Below are 5,304 nucleotides of genomic sequence, written 5' to 3' on the forward strand. Positions count from 1 at the left end.
GCTAATTTAAATAATGGCGGATAATGCATGCTGTCATCGATGAATTTTCCTCAAGGCTAAATCATCACTATATGATAATTTGGGTGTCTTTCCATGCCACAATGTGCTTTAGTGATAGTTTTGCACCAGCTGAAGTTACATTAGTGAACGCGTCATTGCTGATCAGATCGACCAGCCAATAATTATCAAGCCCTTTAATTTTAGATGTCATAGAAACACTGAACTACTTTGGGGTAGTGGGAAAGCTTTTCTGTTGAGCCAAGACTGTGAATGAGACATTTTGGGAGACTTTCATCATCTGAACAGACAAAACATAATCAGCAGAGATCAGTGGCAGCTGGTGGTTGAAAAAAAGGGAAGAACTGCAACAACAGAATACAAACAATTTCTTTAAATTAGGCACAACACGAAAAATATCTAATCAAGATACCTGTTCTTTTCCTGTGCTCTCTTCCTAATCCATTCTTCTGGCATTTTTCAAGATTTGCTTTTCTAAAGAACATTTTATCATACAAAATGTATTAATATTAAAAATGGAAGTAGCCTGCAGATGAAAAGCAACGTTTTATGCAACACATTTAGAAACTATCTTTGATATTTATGGGACAAAAAGTTAATTTATTGATTCACCAATTTAATCACTTGTACCGCTCACAATAAAAAAATCATTCTAACTAAAAAATATGGATCTGGAGGAAAATCTAATCGATCTGCTTTGGGCCGGTGCCCTGTGAGTCTGGTGGAGCAATATGAGGCAACCATGATCATTTTGCCCTTTTTTTTCTTATTATTTTTTTAATAAATAACTTTTGTTGCTGTTTTTTTGTTTGTTTGTTTTAGTTTAAATGATTGAGTTGCTGGTGGTAAGGATACAAAGAAGAAATGGATTCATTGATTACCAATCTGTTCCTTTAGTTTATCCAGCTCCTGTCTGAGGTTTACACTCACTCAGCTTGGACATGGATTTTAATGGCCACATTGGACTGATTACACAACATCCAGCTGTGGGAGAAAAAGAAGATACATGTGAATTTATTCAATGTTTTCAACTCATGAATAATTTCAGTGGTTGTGATAGTTCTAACAAAATATTTCAGAGCCTTGTCTGAACAAGAAAAAAAAAGGTGGGGGGAAAAAAGCAGCAGGAAAGGTTTTAGAAAGTGTAGATTTACACAAGTCAGGAACGCCTTCCAGCGGTCTGGGAGCTGAAATTGTCCCCCTCACCATGGTAACAAAAGTGTCCCCGTCACCATGGACTGAGATGCAGCAGTCCAAGCAAAAAGCTTCTGATTCAGAACTGACACCTTCCTCCTGAGCTAAAGTTAGCAAGTGAATGTTTTAAACACATTAATGGAAAGGTTTTAATTCTATAAATAATAACTTACGCAGTTTGAAATCATTTTATTCCTGGTATCACTTTGCATATACAGTATGTCCATTCATCTGCTTTCACAACTCTCAGTCACCTGCTCAATAATGATACATAATTTCATACAACATAGCAGTACCTTTGCATCTGTGTACAATAAAGTTGCAATTAACCTTTGACGTACACACAGAGAGAGCCACGGATTAGTAAATGATTATTATTCCACCAGGGGAGACGAGTCAAGATGGTCGTTTTTTCCACTGAGCTGTACCAGTGAATGAAACAGTAAAATGGTTCTGACTGAGATCTTCTCCATGGAAACTGCATTCACGATTGTCATGACAACCTGCAATGGGGGTGGGGGGGGGGTAACGAAGGGAAACAATAAAAGGGAGCATCAAGGGATGACAGGACAAGCCCTGACAAATTTCTTCTTTCCTCTTCCAGCTCCGATTCCCCACCCAGTCCTCTTCGCTCCACCGAGCATGTGATGCCACGCCACTAATGGGGTCACCCGGGTGTGGAAAACGATCAGCTCTTTCCACGATGGCTGCTTTGAGGTGACAGAGTCATCAAAATGTGGCATTCAGCTATGCCAACTGGAATGTTGTGATGTCTTTCAGTGGTTTGGCATGTGATACAATTTTATAGATACTGAATTCCTCCGGGTTAATTTGATCATTAGTGCTGCAAGTTGATCAGCATAATTGGATGCTGAAGGTTGGCACTTCATTGAAATTGTAGATATCCCAGCAATGATCTGTTCTTCTAAAGACTGCATTAATTAATGTGATATGAATGCAAATGTAATGGAAAGAGTGAATAACAGAAGTGTTAATTGAAGAAAAAAATGATCAGCCAGATGGAAGAGAATTCCTTAATATTAACAAATGTTTACATACATACTCTGTCTTACCATTTACTTTTTATAACATCATTATTGTGTTTGAGGGGATTCTAAAGATCAAAAGCAGCAACATTTCATTTGATGTTATGTATTTAAAATTATTTAACCCCAAAATGCCAGATGTAACATTTGACACATGAATGAGGCCTCTGAACCTCTCCATAATCAAACAAGGAAAATAGACTGAATTGAATGCCTTTTATTGTCATTATACAATGTACAACACAATTGCAGAGTCTCTCCTGTGCTCAGTGCAAAACAATTAAAGTAAAAACAAGTAAAAAGTGCATACATGCAAAATAATAATATAGGAATATAAGATAAAGAAATAATTATACAAAGCAAAAGAATTATAAAAATATAACTAAACAAAAAATATATAAACTTATGCAGTCATAATGATAGGAAAAATAATTATTTAAAAATTGATACAAAAAAATATTTTTCAATTCAATATATACAGTAATTAACACTTCAAATAAGAAAAAAAATAGGGAGGGTGGCGTTATTTCATGTCAGACATTAAAAATTAAAAGTATTCCAATTGTGAGCCAAAGTTGCCCCCTTTTATTAAACATACACTGAATTGGAAAAAAAAAAGAAAACATTATTTTATCACTATCGTCTCAATACGAATCCCATGTAGTTTTAACTCTTCTTCTCATCTGTGACCTCCATGACAAGGTGACTCAACTTATCCTCACATCTCAGGAAAAACTTCACAATTCATCTTTTGGTCTGAACATTTATCCTCCGAAGCTACGTTTCTCCTAAAATGTATTTTGCAATTTGGCAACAATTAGACAGTTATTTTTGGAAAAGTCTAAATTCCAATTTAATGACAAAAGTTCTTTCCTTTTCAGACACTGCTGTTATATCTCTGATCCATGAATAAGACAACCTTCAAAATGAATCTAAAGATGTACACATTGGTTCACTTAAGACCTTAAAACTTGCCTGTTTTACTTTCATCCATCGATCCATTTCCACTTTTTCAAGTGTAAGTTGTGGAGGGAGAAGCTGAGCAGAGGCTGAGACCTTCCTCTCCCCAGTTACCTCCTCCAGCTCTTCCAGGACAATACTGAGGCGTTCCCAAGCCTGTCCAGAGATATCTTCTACAGCATGTAGGATTTCTTGGGTCTGTCCTGGGGGCTCCTGCCAGTTGGAGATGTCCACAGCACCTGTCCAGGAAGGTGTCCAGGAGACGTCCTACCAAAATCCCAGACCATCTACTACTAGTCTCTCCCGAATTACTAAATGTCCCATGGTCTTGTTCACCTGATCACTACCCACAGTTCATAACCATAGGTAAGGTAGGTATTTACTTAGGCGACCAACATTGATCTCTCTAGGACTCCCATGATGTGGGGATGTTAGGATACGATGGCTTCATTGTCCCTGTATGCCAGATGCAATGAAATTGCAAATTGATTCAATTATAAAACTGTTTAGGGCCACTGGTCAAATTCAGTGGGGGGAGATGGACGTGATTTATTTTTTTTTTATTATTATTATTGTAACACACCACTTCTTGCACAACTCAGAGTCATGTCATCTGCAGAACACTCTAATACTCTTAACTTTCCAATCTATGGAGATGTGGTGATCATGTCTCTCTGATTGTCTCTGGCATCAACACATGCTGTCGTTCACATTTGTTCAGTTCTGATGGTTAACCATCTCCCCACCAACACCCCCCTCCCTCAGCGCCACCATGCATCCCTAAACATCAAAAGGTTTCCCACATGAACAACATGAATGATAATTGTGAGAGTGAGAGCGAGTGTGTCTGTGAGGGTGTGTGTCACAGAGAGCGAGAGCATGCAGGGTTTCAATGCATGTGACAATCAGAGGAGACGAAGATGGAGGCAGATGAGCATTAATTAGTGTTGAATGTCCTCACAAATCTCCATGGAGACGTGTTCTGTATGCCATGTACACCTTTGGCACATAATCACGGAGGCGCAGCTGTGACTGCCGTTACAGCACTCTGAGCCGGCACAACGTGCAGTCTGGCGTCTGATCTTTAAATAGCTGCACAATAGATAACAGAGCAGTGGCGGCGTACACCTGCAGACTCTCCAGTGAACATAAAACAATACTCGGAATAAAAGCAAAAACAAAGATCAAACCAACTTATTTTCATCGTCAGGGAAGAAATGGGTTTTATTTGAATATCTGCATAGACACGCATGCCTACATGATATGACGGAGACAGACACTCTCTCCAACACAGTCCACGGTTAGAAAATATTGAACACATCAGTGCTGTTTGTCTAATAACATTGATAATATACAACAGGGAAAACAGAAGGTTGAAAAGGGGGATGATTTTGATAAATCTGATAGCTGCTGGTGAACAGCTATCCATGGTGTGTACACATCATATACTGATCTATAATCATGTTAGTACTGCGCTACATTCAAACATCTGTGCTTACACATGATTACAGACATCTGGATCAATGTCGAGCTAATGTAATTACAATAACTTACCATTTGTATATTAAACATAAGGCCACTATGGTAGTCCATTATATCACGACAGAATTAACTTTTCTTCTGCTTGGAGGTTTCTACAGTCAACACAAGCAAAGTTGGCATGAAACTAATCCACTTACGTTACTGCAAACATTTAAACTCCATTACTCACGATGAGGCACAGCTGGAACCGATGGCATTGTAGCTTACTGTACGTGGTTTTTCTATTTTTCATTTTTTACTAACATGTACTGAAATACCATGTAATCTAATAGAGTCTGCATTTGTTCCAGACTCAACCAGTAATGATGCATCAACTGCATCCAGCTAATGTAATAGACGAACAATACTGTTCCATCGATTTTTCTTTCCTTTTTTTTTTTTTTTTGTTTTTGCTGAATGTCTTCTAGTACAAGCATTTAGAAAACAATGCCTTGCTTGAACAGCATGTACAGGACGCTATCTCTGCAGCTGATGTCGCAAGATAGCGGCACGACGCAAGACAGAGAGCTCTCTCCGCAGAAAATCTGGGTCTGTTTTTATTGAG

This window comes from Cololabis saira, chromosome 12, assembly GCF_033807715.1.
Source record: "Cololabis saira isolate AMF1-May2022 chromosome 12, fColSai1.1, whole genome shotgun sequence".
Taxonomy (NCBI): domain Eukaryota; kingdom Metazoa; phylum Chordata; class Actinopteri; order Beloniformes; family Belonidae; genus Cololabis; species Cololabis saira.